At 37.0% G+C, this 21,272-nt stretch overlaps 1 pseudogene; it reads right to left on the bottom strand.

Moving 5' to 3' along the window:
• Positions 1-3,863: 3,863 nt before the first annotated feature.
• Positions 3,864-21,272, bottom strand: part of LOC135362416 (olfactory receptor 8B8-like) — a 111,218-nt pseudogene continuing 93,809 nt past the window's right edge.

Here is a 21,272-nt window from a genome sequence, read left to right as displayed (position 1 = left end):
GTGCAGCTATAAACATTGGGGTGCAGGTGCCCTTTCTAATCACTATGTTTATATCCTTTGGATAAACACCTAATAGTGCAATTCCTAGGTCATAGGGTAGTTCTATTTTTAACTTTTTGAGGAACTTCCATACTGTTTTCCATAGTGGCTTTACCAGTTTGCATTCCCACCAACAATGTAAGAATGTTCCCCTTTCTCCATATCCTTGCCAACATCTGTTGTTTCCTGACTTGTTAATTTTAGCCATTCTGACCAGTGTGAGGTGATATCTCACTGTGGTTTTTGATTTGTATTTCCCTGATGCCGAGTGATATGGAGCATTTTTTCATGTGTCTGTTAGCCATTTGTATATCTTCTTTGGAGAAATGTCTGTTCATCTCTTCTGCCCATTTCTTGACTGAATTATTTGTTTTTTGGGGGTTGAGTTTAGTAAGTTCTTTATATTTTGGATATTAGCCCTTTATCTAATATATCATTTGGAAAGATCTTCTCCCATTCCATAGGTTGCCTTTTAGTTTTGTTATTTCCATTGCTGTGCAAAAGCTTTTTATTACTGATGAAGTCCCAAGGTTCATTTCTGCTTTTGTTTCTCTTGCCTCTGGAGATGTGTCTAGCAAGAAGTTGCTGTGGCTAAGGTCAAAGAGGTTGCTGCGTGTGTTCTCCTCTGGGATTTTGATGGATTCCTGTCTCACATTTGGGTCTTTCATCCATTTTGAATTTATTTTTGTGTATAGTGTAAGAAAGTGGTCCAGTCTCATTCTTCTGCATGTGGTTAACCTACTTTAAAATGGACAAATAGGGGCACCTGGGTGGCTCAGTCATTAAGCGTCTGCCTTCAGCTCAGGTCATGATCCCAGGATCCTGGGATCGAACCCCGCCTCGGGCTCCCTGCTTGGCGGGAAGCCTGCTTCTCTCTCTCCCACTTACCCTGCTTGTGTTCTCTCTCTGGCTGTCTCTCTCCATCAAATAAATAAATAAAATCTTTAAATAAATAAATAAAAATAAAATAAAATGGGCAAATAGGTTGGATAAACACTTCACAAAAAAAAATATATGGATGACAAATGATCACATGAAAAGATACTCAACACCATTATTTATTAGGGAAATGCAGATTAAAACCACAATGAGATACCACTATATACCTATTTAAATGTCTTCAGTTAAAAAGTGGGCCATACCAAGTGTTAGTGAGGATGTGGGGGGCTAAAAATCTTAAACAATACTGGTGAAAGTGTAAAATGGTACAACCACTTTGGAAAATATTCTGGCACTTTCTTAAAAAGTTAAATATATACCTATCATGTGACTTAACCATTCCACTTCTATTTATTACCCAAGAGAAATGAAAGGATATGTCCATACAATGACTTGTACATGAATGTTTATAATAGATTTGTTTGCAATAGCCATAAACTGACAGCAATCCAAATGCCCATCAACAGGTGAATGGACAAACATATGGTAGTATATCCATACAATGGAATACTACTCAGTAATAAAAAGTAATTATCATAGATGTAACAAGATGGAAGAATCTCAAAATACTTATACTGAGTAATAGATAGCAGACAAAAATGATTACATACTGTACCATTCTATTTATATAAAAATCTTGAGAATGAAAACAGAAGAGTGACAGAAAGCAAATTAGTGGTTACCTCAAAAGCAGTAAAGGAATGGAAGAAGGCAGGAGGGAGAGACAAGATTGTGGTGGTGGCTTCATGAGTATATACATATATCAAAATTTATCAAAATCAACACTTTAAACATTGTAGTTAATTGTATGTCAATTATATCTTCTTAAACTCTTTTTAAAAAATGAAAATAGATAAATAAACAAATATATGTCTATTGAATTGAAAATACTTATAATTCTGGCACCTTCAGGCTTCAAGTGTTCTGTGCATCAACCAAATGGAGGAAGGGGTAATATAAGCATGGGGTGAAGCCAGAAGATCAGGAAACCCAAAATGTTGACAGAGCCAAAGCTGCAATGGGTTAGTTATGTTTTCTTTCTCACTCATACTCTTTCACATTGCTGTTCTTCTGACCTCAAGAAGAACAGTAAGAGAGCTCTTAAATAGGACACAGCACTAACCATAAAAGGCAAAACTTCATCAAAATTAAGAACATCTGCCATCGAAAGATATCATTAATAATAAGCAAGGCATAGTTTGGGAGAAGATAGATATAGAGAGAGATAGATTGAGATAAAGATCTGGTTATGCATTATATATGTATATGTTACTGATATATATTACACATACATGCCCATATACATAATACACATACATATACATACACTTACACATATATGTACTTACAGGTAGAATTTTTAATTCCTTCAAATGAATAGGAAAAGCAGCTAACAACCCTATTTTTCAAATGGTCAAAAGACTTGAATAATTACTTCATGGAAGAAGATATTGAAACAGCCAATACACACATTAATGGGTGCTCAACATCAGGAAAATAAAAATGAAAACAAAAGACATTTTGCTTACACACACCAGAATGGATAAAATACAAATACTAAGTGTCAATAAGGATGTGGAGCAATTGGAACTTTTGGACATTGTTGATAGCTGTGCAAACTGACTCAAATATTTTTGAAAACACTTTGGCAGTATTTATAAAAGCTAAACATATGCCTACTCTATTATCCAGCAAATCCACTTCTAAGTATATATCCAAAAGAAGCTTTTGCATACTTCAATCAAAATGCATGTTAAAAAATATTTATAGAATCTTTATTAACCATAGGGCTAAAACTTAAACTATCTGTTCATTAATAGACTAAATAATTATATAGTCTCATAACAGAATAACACACAACAATAAAAAAATAATATATCCACATATGCAATACTATAGATAATTATCACAGGCTTTATGCTTAGGAAAAGAAGTCAGAAACAACAGAGTACATGTTTATGTGAAGTTCAAATATAGGCAAAATTAACCTATGATAATGAAAGTCAGAATAGTGGATACCTCGAGGTGGGGGAAGGGGTTGGCGGGGGGATGAGGGCAGATAGTATTTACTGGAAAGGAGCAAAAGGAGCCTTCTAAAGTGGATGTAAATGTTTTACATTGTTATCTAGGCTGTGGTTACATATACATATGCAAAAATTCAATGAGCTATATACTTAAGATTTGCACACTTTGCTGTATGAAATTTAGGCTACAAAAAATTTTAAAGGAGGTTTTCTGTTTTTCTTTCATTACCTACATTGTACTGCATACCCAATATATATACCCAATACACCAACCCACACCTAAATTCTAGGTCCCCTAAATTCAGGTATCTATTCAGTCCCATCTAAAGTACAATCTTCCCCCATGTGTTTCTTATTTTCATTGCAGCAACATTGACCATAATCAAAAGGCAAAATTAAACACTTATCCAAACTTTCCTTATTTCCCACTAGAACAGAACTTTCCTAGAGAAAAGTTCAAAAGTCAAAATAGTTCCCCAGCACTTCACTTATCTTTCTTCCCAAAGAAATCTTACCACCAATGGTGACTTTACACCAAAAAAAAAAAAATTGTTATTTTGATTTTTTTTATATAATGCTTTATTTCCCATTACTAAATACTGTAGATTTATGAACTTATCCTGAGATCACCACACCTTCCCCATGTGCCCCATTATTAGAATATGATGGCTATCTGCAATGCCTGAAAATTCAGTAGCACTTGCCTCTACTAATAAGCAGAACCTTGGTGCTGCCCTGATAACCAAATATGTCCCCACAACTACCTGGTGCTCTGTTACATCCTCCACACCAGTGTCATTTAGTAAAAATATAATGCAAGCCACATATGTAATTCTCAACCTTCTAGTAGACACATGAAAAAAACTAAACAGATAAATTCATTTTAATAATAAATTTTATTTAACGTAATATATCCAAATGTTATTTATGTGTGTAATCAACATAGTAATATATCCAAATGTTATTTATGTGTGTAATCAACATAAAAAGCTGTCAATGAGATATCTTATATTATTTTTCATATTAATCCTTCAAAGATCCAGTGTGTATTTTACAATTATATTCCACACTTATAGTGTGTCTCAGTTTTAATACTCAGTGCCATACACAGCTAGGGACTGCCATATTGGATAGTGTAGCTCCCAATTATCTTGGACCACAGCCAAGGTAACCCTTGCAATAAGACTCCAAATCCTTTCTCTGTTAGTCTTGAAATAACATATGACATCTCCACCACATGTCTTTACACCCCATAAAATTAAATTTCTCTCCTCTGGAAGTTCTAATTCACTAAACTATGTCTGTAGGGCTCCACCCACCAAGTCAGTGGACACCATACTTGCCTCTCTGAAATCTAACATACTTTCTACTTACACACTACAAAATTCATCAAACACTGATCTTGTCATCTTGCCAAGACCAACTCAACAAAATTTTTCACCTCCTACTCTCTTGCAAAATGTGATATATTAAAATTATCCTGTGAAAAGTGCATGAAATTACTGTGAATATATTCATAACTTAAATGTGCTAGGTCAACCAACATGTGAAATGAAATCTTCCAAGAAAGAAATGAGGCAAGAAAACATGGCATAGGGGAAAACAAACTGGATTAGGATTCAAGCAAGGATTTCAGTCCCAGCTCTGGCACCAGGTAGTTTTATGTTCTTGGGAAGCATACGAATGTTCTGACTCTGCAAAGTGTGATGTATTATATAAAGGCACTAGATCAAACGATTCCTAAGCCCCATTCAATGTTGAATACTCTATAATTATAGCAATTATTTTTCATAAAATAAAAAAGAAAGAATTGGGGGATTTGGATAAGGAAGAACAATCCATTTGGGAAAGAAAGTTAAAATTTCCTCTGCCATATAGTATATAAAGAAAGCACTGGAGCTTGGATACCTCATTGAAAAAAGTAACAATAACAATAAATAATAGTAATAAAAACACTATAATATAAAAATTCCTTGGATCTCTTATCTCAATTTCTAATATTTTTTCAAGAGATGGTAATTCTGCTCAAGGTTTTCCTCAGGGCAAATTTGATATCCTTATTCCTCAGACTATAGATTAATGGGTTGAACATTGGCACAACATTAGTGTAGAACAAGGAAGACACTTTCCTGTGGTCAAGGGGCAAAATAGAAGGTGGTTTAAGGTACGTAAAACTCCTGACCCAAAGAAGAGAGAAACAGCAATTATGTGAGAGCTGCAAGTACTAAAGGCTTTGGACCTGCCTTCAGTGGAACTAATACGGAAAATGCTGGAAATAATGAAACCATAAGAGATAAAATGGCAACAATGGGCACCCCAATGTCAATGGTCACAACAATAAAGACAACTAGTACATTTATATAAGAGCTGTTGCAGGAGAGCTCAAGGAGGGGAATGATATCACACATATAGTGATTGACAAGGTTGTCAGCACAAAACGTCAAAAATAATATATTTCCTGTATATGCCACAGCCTCAAACACCCCCATCCCATAACCTCCCAACAAAAGGAGTAAACACACCTGAGGAGACATGGTGACTGTGTACAGCAGTGGTTTACAGATGGCGACATAGCGGTCATATGCCATCGCTGACAGGATGTAGGATTCAGAAAAGACAAAAAATAAAAAAGAAAGAAAGAAAAAGAGCTGAGTCATACACCCTGCATAGGAAATGATGTTCTTCTTGGAGACAAAACTCATTAGCATTTTGGGGATGATGGCAGTAGAGAAACTAAAATCTATGAAGGACAAGTTGAAGAGGAAAAAGTACATGGGAATATGAAAGTGAGAATTCAGCCCAATCAGGGTTATCAGGCCCAGGTTCCCCACGACTGTGACCACATAGAAACCTAGAAACAGGAAGAAGAGGGGCATCTGGAGTTCTGGCTCATCTGTTAAGCCTGCGAGGACAAAATCTGTCACAGAGGAGACATTATCTGCAGCCATTGTCCTCTAGGAGGGTCTGTAAGGGAAAAAGAAATAAGTCACTAGACAGAGAGAAGGCTACACACCATGGAAGTGCAGGGAGTAACGGAGAAGACAAGGATAGGAACATTTACTGAGTACTATGGGATAGGCTCTGTTCTAAATGCTGTGTGGCATTATGATTATCCCCATTTCACAGATGAGGACGCTGCACCTAAGTGACTTGCACAAGTCCCAATGCTGTTAAGTTACAGTAGAAGGTGAACTCGGGTGGTCTGGCTCCTGGGGTTTGAGGTTTTACCCCCTCTGCTACAGGACAGACCAGGTCAGGCAGGCACTCACCCTCCTTCTGCTTGGAGTCACAATGCTGTTCTCCACTAGCTCTCATCCATCTCTTTCATGGACACTCAAACGGCCCTGGTGAACAGAAAGTGACAACTCAGAGCTCAGACCCTCTGCTTCCGCTTCTCTACTTTGAGGATCAAAACTCTAATTGTCTTGCTGAGCTGAAGAACTTGATCTGATTGTAGCTTTGGCCCAAGTCTCTTGTCCAAATTCTAGGCATGAGACAGCATCCTTTCCTAATGCCCATGATAACACGAGACTAAAGAGTTTTATTCTGGATTGGAGATCTCAGTGATGTAGTTACAGAGACTCCCTCAGGATCGCTGCTCCAGAGACCCTCCCCTCTAAGGAAGACGAAAGGTTTGTGTAAGCCCTTGATAATGCTTGATGTGGTTTTTAATGACCTGTGGTTACATTTTTCACTGTGATTACATCTTTTTAAGCTATTAATTATACCAAAGCACCATGGGAAAAAATAGTAATTACTACCTTGTATTGAACCCTTACTGTTTATCAAATACTGTATTGATCCAGCACCCTCATATGAAGGATCCAAAGCAATGCATAAAAAATAGTACCTTGTTTATTCCTCACAGCAGCCTTATATATTAGACCTATAAATATCCACTTTAAAAGTGAGAAGCACACACAGCTTGTAGGTTCCAGAATCTTGAGTCAAACTATGATCTACCCAACTCCAAACTTCATAGGGGCCAGGGACCTTTCTGAGCTTCTTAAGCAAACACAAGGTATTTAATGTATGTTACTAACAATGCCTAATTTTGTCTCCAGACACCACTCCTGCCTACTACAACTACTGCACACATTGTCAAAATCGTTCTCAGGAAGTGATTTCATTCATACAGAGACTAATAAAGTTTTGCAATGGCAACTTACACTCAATGCCTTTTACCAGGGGCCCTTAATATTAAGGAAGACAGATTTCATACCCAAAAAAGAAATCTTGATTTGGGGTAATTTGAGCTTCAGTGTGCCAGTGGATTAAATAGGTTTTTGGTCCTGGATTCATGGCAAAAGTCCTCTTACAGAAGTTACTAAGTCCAAACACAAAAGCAGAAATCCATCTTCCTCCAGAAAAGTTCTACTAAAATCACTGCACGCACGCCTCTGTGTGTTTGTGTGTGCACACACATCTGTGAGGACTTGCTCACCCCCAGCTAAGACTCAGCAATGACTGCCTCATCTTTTGATTTACACTTAGAATTAACATGTCCCAGAGTAACTCCAGTAATCCTAATCCTTGTTCTCAATCCCACTGCACAAATGCTATAAACAGAAAAAAACAGCTCATTAAAATGAATGAAATTAAGCTCTCCTTGAGAACCAAGTACAGAGAAGTTGAGTGTTCTCTGAAACCTCTAGGGGAATTTTGTTGCTTCAGAGACAGTTGCCATGGCAACCTCATTTCCAAATGTATCTTAAACAGGGCTTCTCTAAAGTCCTGTTACCTGATGACTTGCTCCAGTACAGCAGAGAACAAAAAAGCTGTTTTGCCCTTTCCTTTTGTACAGTACTGTTGCCTTTCCAAAACTAGAATCTCTGAAATGGCTTTCTTCTTATATTTGTTTCTAACTTAAACTATACATTATAAATACAACCTTACAGGACATATGAAGATTTACATACAGTAAAATGCCTTTGCATATATGTCTCATGCATGTGCATTGGCTCTCAGACTTCTAGTAGACCATCAAAGTTGCACAAGTATGGTCCCAAATCAATCCTACGTATCATAGGATTCCCAGCTTCAATAAGAAGCACAAACCTGGCCAGAGAGAAGAGATGGCACCTGACTGGCCTCCATGTGAAATAGCTTTGATTAGCTCCTGTGAAAATAGATAGAATTCAACTCATCTTTCAGTACTCATATGTGTCTGTATATTGTTACTGTTAAATTGATTTTTTTCATTGTTCCAGGATGGTTTTTTTATTTTATTTTTTTATTTAAATTCAATTTAGTTAACATATAATATATTATTAGTTTCAGGGGTAGAATTTAGTGATTTATCAGTTGCATATAATACCTACTGCTCATTACATCAAGTGCCCTCCTTAATGCCCATCACTCAGTTACCCCATTGTTAAATTGATTTTAATAAACTTATTTGGCAATGTAATATGTGAGTTCGGGGATACAAAAAACAAACAAACAAAAATAAGCAAACAGACAAAAAACACAAAAAGTAAAGTACATGGTTCGTTGCCAGAAAGAAGCTTATAGTCTAATAGAGGCATCACCTATATAGGCTGTTTTTCCTATCTCTGTCCCGTCATCCCTTCATAGCTCACATTTCCCAGGGTTCATCTCTCAAATTTCCACACTATCTCTACTTCCTTTAATTCTTTTTTCTTTTTTTAATTAAAATTCAATTAGCCAATATATATAATACATCATTAGTTTTTGATGTAGTGTTGAATGATTCATTAGTTGCTTCCTTAAATTCTTGATGAGCTCCTTCATTTCGTGGCTTCCACAATCCCTCCATATAAATGGCTCTCAAATTTGTGTCTTTATTTCTCCATTCTCTATTAAGTTCCTTTCCTGTGTACCCAACAGGATTTTTTTTCTCTGGATATTTCAAGAGACTGTCCTGTGGTCATCTCTGAACTCATCAAGTACATAAACACATGTTCCTATCTCCAAAAGTAGATGTTCTCTCAACCTCTCCATTATTTATCTGAGTATAACCAATGGTGAAGAGGTAGAGAGTAGAATTCATAAATTCTAAGCCTAGTTTTCCTAGGGCAGTCCCACCAGAAATTATTAATAGCTTTCTCTTTCACTCTGAAATATATCCTAGTTGAGTGAGAAGTATTCAGAGCATAAACTCCAGAATCTGGTGGACCTCAGCATAAATCCTAGTTCTGTGTCTTAGTAGCTGTGTGATCTTTCAAAATTTAACTTTTCTGTAAGTTTCTAATTTTTAATCTTAAAATGAGAAAAAGAACCACCCCTCAAAGTGTTATTTTAATGAGTAAATGATGTACCTTCTGGCACAAAGAAGATACAAAAAGCAGTTTCTTAAAATGATTTATTTTTATGTATATTATTCTTAAAGATTTATTACATAAGTAAAATTTATTATTTATTATACTAGTAGTAATAACTGTATCCTTGGCTGAAAGCAGTTTCAGAATGGGCTGGAACAGAAAGAAACCAAAGGCAGGGAAGTCAATTTAAAAGCTTTACATGAGCATGGGGCACCTGGCTGGCTCAGTTGGAAGAACATGTGACTGAATCTTGGGGTTGTGCATTCAATTTCCACATTGGTTGTAGAGACTACCTAAAAATAAATAAAACTTTAAAAAAACACTTTACACAAATAGTCTAAACAAAAAAAGATAAACAGTGCCACATATTATGATATTATGATGAAAAACCAAACAGGATTTCATATCTATATGGCTTGAGAGAGAACAACAGAAAAGCGGCACAAATCAAATTTGGTTGTTTCCAAACCCAACCTGTGACAGAAATGGGAAAATAAGGAGGTGGAAGGATAAAGAGCTGGATTTTAGACAAGATCATCAAATGCTGGTGGGACTTCCAAACAACAACGATCAGAAAGAAGTAGAAAATGGAAAATCAGGGGCACCTGGGTGGCTCAGTTCTTAAGCATTTGCCTTCAGCTCAGGTCATGATCCCAAGATCCTTGGATCAAGCCCTGCATCTGGCTCCCTGATCTGCGGGAAGCCTGCTTCTCCCTCTCCCACTCCCCCTGCTTGTGTTCCCTCTCTCGCTGTTTCTCTGTCAAATAAATAAATAAAATCTTATTAAAAAAAGAGAGAAAATGGAAAATCAGAGACAATAAAAGAGATTGAGATATAAATTGTGGGATCACCTGAATAGAGGAGATCACAGAAAAAATAGGAAAATGGCTTCAAGGAGTTGTGTTTAAAGACAGAATAGTTAGGGGTAACGTTTGAACCTTTCAAAAATGCCAAAAGATAAAGGAAGAAAGAAATTGGCCAACAAAAATGTCAAAAAAAGCAAGCATAGCAGTTAAGAGCAAGAACTGGGGGACGCCTAGGTGGTTAGTCAGTTTAGCTTCCAGACTCTTGGTTTGTCTCAGGTCTTGATCTCAGGGTTGTGAGATTGAGCCCTGAGTTGGGCTCCGTGGCCAGCAGGGAATCTGCTTGAAGATTCTCTCCCTCTGCCCCTTCCCCCCACTCTCTCTCACACTCTCTTTCTCTCTCCCAAATAAATAAATAGATATTTTTTAAAAAGAGCAAGAACTGGGGAAAACAAACTTAGAATTAAACCCTAATATCTATAATATATATATAATATCTATAATATATAATATAATAATAATTTTATATATAATATAATTGCAAGTCTATTCACTATAATATCTATATTCCTTATTTCCTGGGTGAACCTGAGTAACTTAACCTAATTAATACTTAGTGTCCCAATCTAAAACACAGGATTAAATAAATAAATAAATAAATAAAAAATAAAAAATTTAAAAACAGGACAATAATACCAAACTGGCAGATATTTGTGAGGACTGAATTATACTCCCATGAATATTCATTTAGTAAATATTAGTTGAGTTCACAAAATGTCAGAGAGGTCAAGGTAGAGAAAAAAATTTATTTTATTTATTTATTTGACAAAGCGAGAGAGCACAAGCAGGGGGAGCAACAGAGGGAGAGGGAGAAGCAGGCTCCCCACTGAGCAGGGAGCCCGATGCAGGGGCTGGAGCCCGATGCAGGGGCTCGATCCCAGGACCCTGGGATCATGACCTGAGCTGAAGGCAGAGGCTTAACCGACTGGGCTAACCAGGTGCACAAGGTAGAGATTTTAAGAGTAAGAGATAAATAATGTTGATGTAGGAGAGAACATTAGGGTTCAAAGCCAATGGCCAAGAAAGAATTCTTGAGACATCTTTGGTGCAAAAAGGTGATTTTGTTAAAGCACGGGGACGGGGCCCATGGGCAGAAAGAGCTGCAGTGGGGTCATGTGTGGCCCATTATATACTTGGGAGGGGGTTAGAGATAGCATAAGTCTCTAAGGAATTTTAGAAGCAAGGTTTCCAGGACCTTGAGGGGGCTAGCTGTTGTCAGGAAAAGGTAAACAATGTCCACAATAGCCAAACTATGGAAAGAGCCAAGATGTCCATCGACAGATGAATGGATAAAGAAGATGTGGTGTATATATACAATGAAATATTATGCAGCCATCAAAAGGAATGAAATCTTGCCATTTGCAACGACGTGGATGGAACTGGAGGGTATTATGCTGAGCAAAATAAGTTAATCAGAGAAAGACATGTATCATATGACCTCACTGATATGAGGAATTCTTAATCTCAGGAAACAAACTGAGAGTTGCTGGAGCAGTGGGGGGGGTGGGAGGGATGGAGTGGCTGGGTAATAGACATGGGGGAGGGTTGTGCTATGATGAGCGCTGTGAATTGTGTAAGACTGTTGAATCACAGACCTTTACCTCTGAAACAAATAATACATTATATGTTAAAAAAAAAAAAAAGATAGTAGGAAGGGAAAAATGAAGGGGTGGAAATCAGAGGGGGGACGAACCCTGAGAGACTATGGACTCTGAGAAACAAACTGAGGGTTCTAGAGGAGAGAGGCATGGGGGGATGGGTTAGCCTGGTGTTGGGTGTTAAAGAGGACACGTACTGAATGGAGCACTGGGTGTTATATGCAAACAATGAATCATGGAACACTGCATCAAAAACTAATGATGTAATGTATGGCGATTAACATAACATAATTTAAAAAAAAAAGGAAAAGGTCATTTATTACCGTCTAATAAAACTTTAGTCACGAGACCCTTCAGATGTAGATCGGTGGGCCATATGCTTTGGGGGATGATTGCCAAAACATATCTTGGGGGCTTTAGAGATAAAGGAAGTTTCCAAAGGAATTTTTATACATTAAAGTAGACTTACAGAATCCTGGTGGGGGTAGGGGGGGGTCAGGCTAGGATTGCCTTTTGCCCTTAGCAAAGTATTAACATTGAGGCAGTTGAGTCCCTAGAGGAATGTCACTCTGCCTGTTTCAAGGACTTGTCAATGGGCTGTAGGTAGTAAGGAAATTTAATAATTTTTCTTCTGCCTTTGTTTCCCACATCAATGTTACCAAAGGGAAAAAAGAACTGAAAAACAATCTTGAACTAAGGCATTCTCTTGCAAGTCTATTCACTATTTTTCCATGTTACTCTTACAGTGCTTTGTCTAATACAGCCTTATACTATTCATTATTTCAAGATTATATTCCAGAAACCCCAACTAGATTAAAAGCTTCTTCAAGGAGAATCCTTAATCCTATAGCTTTTGGGTACACTAACACATTGAGTACCAGTCAGAGTGAAGAATACATTATAGATGCTCTTCAAAAACTAAATGAATGTAATGGGCTTGCATGTTGATATAGTGCCATGAAAATCCATATGGCAAACCCATAATTTCTGGGATAGTTTTTTACTGTCTGAAATAATTGTCAGAGGCTCTAATAAGCAGACATTTTATCCCTACCCCCAAAAAATAATATAAACCACACTTAATTAGGTTTACTAAAACTAAGTTTGAAACCTTTAATATGTTGATAATGCTGTCTACACAACAATGCCAGGAGATTTCTGACTGTCAAAGTCAAGGTGTTTGTAGAAGAAACTTCCACCTTTCTTTTTTTTTTTTTTTTTTTTTGGCTTTTAAATTTTTTTTTATTCTTATGTTAATCCCCATACATTAAATCTTTAGTTTTAGATGAAGTGTTCCATGATTCATTGTTTGTGCACAACACCCAGTGCTCCATGCAGAATGTGCCCTCCTCAATACCCACCACCAGGCTAACCCATCCTCCCACCCCCCTCCCCTCTAGAACCCTGTTTGTTTTTCAGAGTCCATCGTCTCTCGTGGTTCGTCTACCCCTCCGATTTCCCCCGCTTCATTCTTCCCCTCCCGCTACCTTCTTCTTCTTCTTCTTCTTTTTTTTTCTCAACATATATTGCATTATTTGTTTCAGAGGTACAGATCTGAGATTCAACAGTCTTGCACAATTCACAGCACTTACCAGAGCACATACCCTCCCCAGTGTCTATCACCCAGTCACCCCATCCCTCCCACCCCACCCCCCACTCCAACAACCCTCAGTTTGATTCCTGCGATTAAGAATTCCTCATATCAGTGAGATCATATGATACATGTCTTTCTCTTTTTGACTTATTTCACTCAACATAATACCCTCCAGTTCCATCCACGTCGTTGCAAATGGCAAGATCTCATTCCTTTTGATGGCTGCATAATATTCCATTGTATATATATACCACATCTTCTTTATCCAGTCATCTGTCGATGGACATCTTGGCTCTTTCCACAGTTTGGCTATTGTGGACATTGCTGCTATAAACATCGGGGTGCACGTACCCCTTCGGATCCCTACTTTTGTATCTTTGGGGTAAATACCCAGTAGTGCAATTGCTGGATCATAGGGTAGCTCTATTTTCAACTTTTTGAGGAACCTCCATACAGTTTTCCAGAGTGGCTGCACCAGCTTGCATTCCCACCAACAGTGTAGGAGGGTTCCCCTTTCTCCGCATCCCCGCCAACATCTGTCATTTCCTGACTTGTTAATTTTAGCCATTCTGACTGGTGTGAGGTGGTATCTCATTGAGGTTTTGATTTGGATTTCCCTGATGCTGAGCGATATTGAGCACTTTTTCATGTGTCTGTTGGCCATTTGGATGTCTTTTTTGGAAAAATGTCTGTTCATGTCTTCCGCCCATTTCTTGATTGGATTCTTTGTTCTTTGGGTGTTGAGTTTGATGAGTTCTTTATAGATTTTGGATACTAGCCCTTTATCTGATATGTCATTTGCAAATATCTTCTCCCATTCTGTTGGTTGTCTTTTGGTTTTGTTGACTGTTTCTTTTGCTGTGCAAAAGCTTTTTATCTTGATGAAGTCCCAATAGTTCATTTTTGCCCTTGCTTCCCTTGCCTTTGGCGATGTTTCTAGGAAGAAGTTGGTTCGGCTGAGGTTGAAGAGGTTGCTGCCTGTGTTCTCCTTTAGGATTTGGATGGACTCCTGTCTCACATTGAGGTCTTTCAACCATTTGGAGTCTATTTTTGTGTGTGGTGTAAGGAAATGGTCCAGTTTCATTCTTCTGCATGTGGCTATCCAATTTTCCCAACACCATTTGTTGAAGAGACTGTCTTTGTTCCATTGGACATTCTTTCCTGCTTTGTCAAAGATGAGTTGACCATAGAGTTGAGGGTCCATTTCTGGGCTCTCTATTCTGTTCCACTGATCTATGTGTCTGTTTTTGTGCCAGTACCATGCCGTCTTGATGATGACAGCTTTGTAATAGAGCTTGAAGTCCGGAATTGTGATGCCGCCGGCTTTGCTTTTCTTTTTCAATATTCCTCTGGCTATGCGGGGTCTTTTCTGGTTCCATACAAATTTTAGGATTATTTGTTCCATTTCTTTGAGAAAAGTGGATGGTATTTTGATGGGGATTGCATTGAATGTGTAGATTGCTCTAGGTAGCATTGACATCTTCACAATATTTGTTCTTCCAATCCATGAGCATGGAACGTTTTTCCATTTCTTTGTGTCTTCCTCAATTTCTTTCATGAGTATTTTATAGTTTTCTGAGTATAGATCAACAAAATCATGAATGAAAGAGGAGAGATCACAACCAACACCAAAGAAATACAAACAATTATAAGAACATATTATGAGCAACTCTATGCCAGCAAATTAGATAACCTGGAAGAGATGGATGCATTCCTAGAGATGTATCAACTACCAAAACTGAACCAGGATGAAATAGAAAACCTGAACAGACCTATAACCACTAAGGAAATTGAAGCAGTCATCAAAAATCTCCCAAAAAACAAAAGCCCTGGGCCAGATGGCTTCCCAGGGGAATTCTACCAAACCTTTCAAGAAGAATTAATACCTATTCTTCTGAAACTGTTCCAAAAAATAGAAACGGAAGGAAAACTTCCAAACTCATTTTATGAGGCCATCATTACCTTGATCCCAAAACCAGACAAAGACCCCAACAAAAAGGAGAATTACAGACCAATATCTCTTATGAACATGGATGCAAAAATTCTCACCAAAATACTAGCCAATAGGATCCAACAGTGCATTAAAAGGATTATTCACCACGACCAAGTGGGATTTATCCCTGGGCTGCAAGGTTGGTTCAACATCCGCAAATCAATCAATGTGATACAATACATTAACAAAAGAAAGAACAAGAATCATATGATCCTCTCAATAGATGTAGAAAAAGCTTTTGACAAAGTACAGCATCCTTTCTTGATCAAAACTCTTCAGAGTATAGGGATAGAGGGTACATACCTCAATATCATAAAAGCCATCTATGAAAAACCTACAGCAAATATTATTCTCAATGGGGAAAAACTGAGAGCTTTCCCCCTAAGGTCAGGAACGCGGCAGGGATGTCCACTATCACCACTGCTATTCAACATAGTATAGGAAGTCCTAGCCACAGCAATCAGACAACAAAAAGAAATCAAAGGCATCCAAATTGGCAAAGAAGAAGTCAAACTCTCACTCTTCGCAGATGATATGATACTTTATGTGGAAAACCCAAAAGACTCCACCCCAAAACTGCTAGAACTCATACAGGAATTCAGTAAAGTGGCAGGATATAAAATCAATGCACAGAAGTCAGTGGCTTTCCTATACACCAACAACAAGACAGAAGAAAGAGAAATTAAGGAGTCCATCCCATTTACAATTGCACCCAAAACCATAAGATACCTAGGAATAAATCTAACCAAAGAGACTTCCACCTTTCTTAAAGGTGCCGGCAAAGGAAAGTTTACTAAGTGGCAGAAGTTACAGCAAAGACTACATAGAGAGTTACCAAGCAACTTAAAATTCTCTAGAACCAAGATTTTTTTCCTCAGGGGCTTAAATTCAGGAAATGTTGTGCTAATTAGTAAAGTATTAATTAACATACAAATACTATAAAATCTATAATCTATCATTTACAAGAACTGTAAAGGATACAAAAGAAATCAGTGTGCTAGGAAGTACAATATAGGCAGAATTAATCAGGACAAATCCAAAATAATCTTCAAGTGTTGTTTCGTGGAAAGGAGAAATGTAATTTGATGAGTAGAAACGGGGAGATTATTCTAAGCTAACAGAGACTTTAATTTACTAATAATTATTAAATGAAATGTCTTACATGTGCAAAGAAATCAAGCAATGTAAAGAAAGTAAAATGCATGGACTCCTCTATAATCTTATTTGCAGCATTAAAGAAACTGCAATTTCTTAAAGACCTCTCTGGAAAGGAAAGCCATATACCTTCTCAGTGATATGTTCCAATATTTTACAAAGCTTTCTCTCACGAGCTTCATTTTGTTAGCTTAATTCAAGAGGCAGTGTGGTGTCCTGGAGGAACCGTAGGCTTAGAAATCTGAAGATCTGACTCGGGTCATACCCTCTTGGACAAGGCACTGAATTGTCTTTACCTGGAAATTTCTCCTCTATAAAAGGAATAGATGAAACCAAATGCTGTTAAATTCAATGAATACTTTCCAGTACTATTCACCTAACACAATGACAGCTAACTTCTTGAAATACTCATTTTCCTTTCTGAAATGGAAAAACTCAATTTTTCCTTCCTATGCAGGGAAAAACCCAGTTCCTCCCTACTGTGTGTTTTTCTCCTGTGAGTATCCTTTACTACTCACACAGAACACTTCTTTCTGACACTTCTGGTTACCAAATGTGTGGGGGTTGTCACCACTAAAAAAAATGGTAACTATGTGAGGTAATGGATATGTGAATCAGCTTGATTGTAGTGATCATTTCACAACATAAACATATATCAATTCATATTGTACACCTAAAAAGTATTGTACAACATAAATATATATAATTGTCAATCATACCTCAATAAAAATAAATAAAATATAAAATATAAAATATAAAATAAGCAAGGCTAATTACTTTTTAAAAATGAAGCTCATTCTGTTTAAATTTAAAAAAAAACAGTTAACTAAAATTAAACAGGTTTCTTTTTTAGTAAATTCAGTGAATTTGGTTTTGGAAAAATGTTCAATGCAGAAAGATGTAAAATAAAGTGTTTTTATGATAAAATTTTAAATATAGTTCATTGTACACAATGACAAAAAACTAATGATGAATACTGACCATGTTGGTGGTGACAGATGCCAAAAGTTATGATGTTGGTAAAGGTGATGATGATATTGATGGTAATGATCGATGCGGTCATGGTAACGATGATAATGCTGATGAAGCTAAAAATGTTCCAGGGCTGGCATTAGGCACCAAGCTTCCCAGGCTGCAGGGTAACTCCCTCAACAGAAGAAAAATTAACACACAAGGGAGATGTCATTCATAGTACAAAGTGTACACCCAAAGACTAATTGCCTTCAAAGAGGACCAAGTCTCTGGAGCAGTTATATCCCAGGAGAGTTCTGCCTATACATAAATATACCCAACACTCCCCACCTCAGTGACCCAGTTTTATGAATGTGTTGGCCCCTTTCACTGGAAATGGATGTAAATCTGGTGCCTTTCTGTTTTCTGATATTTCTTAATTGCCGAAAACAAAATACCACCTAAGATTTCCAGGTAACAGTGTTGCCATTTTCCTCAAACCAGGTATCCAATTATAGTTTTAAAGTATTATGTAAGATGAGAATAAAATATCTTCCATGAATTTGCATTTCTAATGCAGACCTTTTATATATACTATTTCCAATCGTATATTCCCCCTCTTCAAAGTGCTTTTTCCCCACTTGAAAAGGAAATATAGTTGTCTGTGTAATTCTGAGTGCTGTCGTGCAGCAAGTCTGAGCTTCTGGTGACCTGATAGAATTATGGGTAGGATTTTTAGCATCAAGAAATTTGTGGACCATGGATAAGTTAGCTAGAAGATAAGAGGAATAAAACTTAGATTTCTGTTGCCCACAATTTTCTATATAATAGGAAAGGTGCTCCCATCAATAGGCAAGAACAAACACTGCTTCATAACAATATTCTGTTTTATGCCCAACTTTGATTCCTGGTACTGATATATTTAAAGTGGATTTTCTGTTTCTTATCATTTTAGAAGACCCAGATTTGATGGATGGGGATATGTAAGATAGCTTTTAAATCTGTTATCACTATCTAGATGAAATTTATCTCTTTTTTAAAAATTAAAACACAGTTCAAAATTCTTGCTGTTGTTAATGACTAAGAAGTTAAACATCTCACTGCCAGTAATTTAAGGTATGAAGTCTATGATAATGCAGACTTCCCTATCTCCAATATCACAGCAAGCACAACAATATTATTGCTGTTGCTGATCAAGTGAGCCAAAGTCTTTTAATGTTATATAAGAAAGCAGGTTATAAAACAACATATACTCTACTTGCTAGATGGGATGCTGCCTGACTCATGAATCATTTAATAAAGCAAATTAGATCTTTAAAAAATGTATAGTATGCTCACTTTGAGTAAAAAAAAATGCATATATATTTATACCTATATATGTAAATGCATATATGCATAAAAAAAGATCTGGTAGAATATACATTACAATTTTAGATTCTTGGTAGTTAGAATATGATTATTTTATTTTTGCCTGTCTGTATATTTACTTTCCTACAATGCAAATATATTTTTTAATTTAAAAAGAGATTCTGGTATTATAACAATAATATCCCTCCTTGGCCTTAATGTACTAGATTAAGTTTACTAAAATATAAAAATAAAGTGATGTCCCACAAAAAGAGAGCATGGTATGTAGGAAGACAGCAGACTAATGGCCACAAATCCTGGATTCTAGGCCAGTTCTACTTTTTACTAGCTGTATCACCTCAGGTAAATTGTGTAACTTCTTGAGTATCAGTTTCCTAGAGCAGAGATTGGCCAACATTTCCAGAAAGGACCAGATAGTATAGATTTTAGGTTGTTGCACAGTCCATAGGATCTCTGTTACCATGACACTGCTCTGCCATTCTAACAGGAAAGCAGCCTCAACAATGCATAAAGGAATGGGGACATGGCTTTGTTCCAATGAAATTTTATCACAAATACAGGCAGTGGGCTGGATTTGGTTGAGTTTGCCAACCCCTATCCTGGAGAATAGATAATATCTCTTCTCTTTTCCTACATTCTCCTCACACTAAGGAATAGAGTAAACCTCAGTATTATGCAGCCACACTATATGCCTGTAGCCAGAGCTGTGCAGACTTATAAGGCAGCAATCCAGAGGAAAAAGCACAGATTTAGAGAGAGCAGAATTAGTTTTTAATTTCAAGTCACCACTAATAAGCTCTGTGACCTTTGAGGAAGTCTTAAAATCTCAGCACTTCAGTTCCCTATTATTAAAATGGGGACAGTAAGTCCTGTTCTAAATACATTCCCTCCCCTCCTAAGGATTTTAGGAGTAGCATATGAGACTAGTCTCTGAAAGAAATGTGTACACCATAAAGGATAACAAGAGTGTCAGTAACTATTTGAGGAGGAAATTAAATTAGCAAGGATATAAATTTTTTCAGCTTGGAAATAGATCTCAAAGGGCACCTGGGTGGCTCAGTTGGTTGGGCGGCTGCCTTCGGCTCGGGTCATGATCCCGGAGTCCCAGGATCGAGTCCTGCATCGGGCTCCCAGCTCAGTGGGGAGTCTGCTTCTCCCTCTGACTCTCTCCCTTCTCATGCTCTCTCTCTCCCTCAAATAAATAAAATCTTAAAAAAAAAAATAGATCTCAGAAATAAGATATCCATAAGTATCATACCCTGTACATTTTGGGTCATGCCTCTTGGAGAGCATGTCTGTTGTTCATGTACTTCATCTCTATGAAGACAATAGGGTCATGGTTTGATATTATAATCTGATGTTTTAATGAATAATAAGAGATATTAATCACTTATTATAGGCAATACTATGTGCTAGGAACTGTGCACTGTGAGGTGCATATTATTATTAGTCCCAGGCTACAGACAAGAATGCTTAGAAGTAGAACAGTTATATAACTTGCTTAAGATCATGTGGTCAAAGTCAGAGCTGGAATTTAACTCAGCCCTGTCTGATTTCTAAGTCTACACCTTTAACTACCACACTGTCAAATATAATATTTTAACACAATCGTGCTTCTTTACATAAAAATATGATCTGTATTAATGCCATCAGTAAAAAAAATATATAAGGGAACACAGAACTTTAATCAATTTTTATCTTTAAAAATAATGCATGCATATTGTTTAAAATTCAAATGCTACTGGGGCGCCTGGGTGGCTCAGATGGTTAAGCGTCTGCCTTCGGCTCAGGTCATGATCCCAGGGTCCTGGGATCGAGTCCTGCATCGGGCTCCCTGCTAGGCCTCTGCCTCTCTCTCTCTCTCTCTCTCTCTGCCTCTCATGAATAAATAAATAAAACATTAAAAAAATAAAATTCAAATGCTACTAAACAGTTAATAATAAAAAAACTAACAGTTATTGCCCCAAGCATCCCTGAGCCCAGCTCTGCTGCCCAGAGGAAACAGCTTTCAAATCTTACATCTGTTTCCTCTGGCATCTACCTCTGTGTTCCTCCATTACATGCTTACAGTGCTCTTTGAGGATTTCACTATTTTTTAGATATTATTCATAATCTATAATAGGACCTAACTCATAATAGTTACTGATAAATATTTGTTGAATGCATGACTTCTCTTTAGATGCTGATTATCTAACATTCCTTCACCCCAACCCTTTTCCATATTCTCCCAAAATTGTTATAATACAATTTTTTATTCTCAGTACTTAATGTCAACAGTTTAGAACTCTGATAATGCAGACTGTATTATGCAGAATGAACCTTCACTGCAGAACCAAATATTGTACTTTTGATTATTTCCTTATTTGTGCTACCTGTAATTTTTCCTGGAATTGTAACAATTGGCCAATACTAAGTATCTCTCCTTTATATTTCCAGATGTTCCATAATATGTCAAGTACTCCTT

The sequence above is a fragment of the Mirounga angustirostris genome, unplaced genomic scaffold (genome assembly GCF_029215605.1).
Source record: "Mirounga angustirostris isolate CCGP_5_RB_7025 unplaced genomic scaffold, mMirAng1.0.hap1 SCAF_13, whole genome shotgun sequence".
Classification (NCBI taxonomy): Eukaryota; Metazoa; Chordata; class Mammalia; order Carnivora; family Phocidae; genus Mirounga; species Mirounga angustirostris.
Note: the sequence above shows the minus strand (reverse complement) of the source record. Positions and strands in the feature narration are given on the sequence as shown.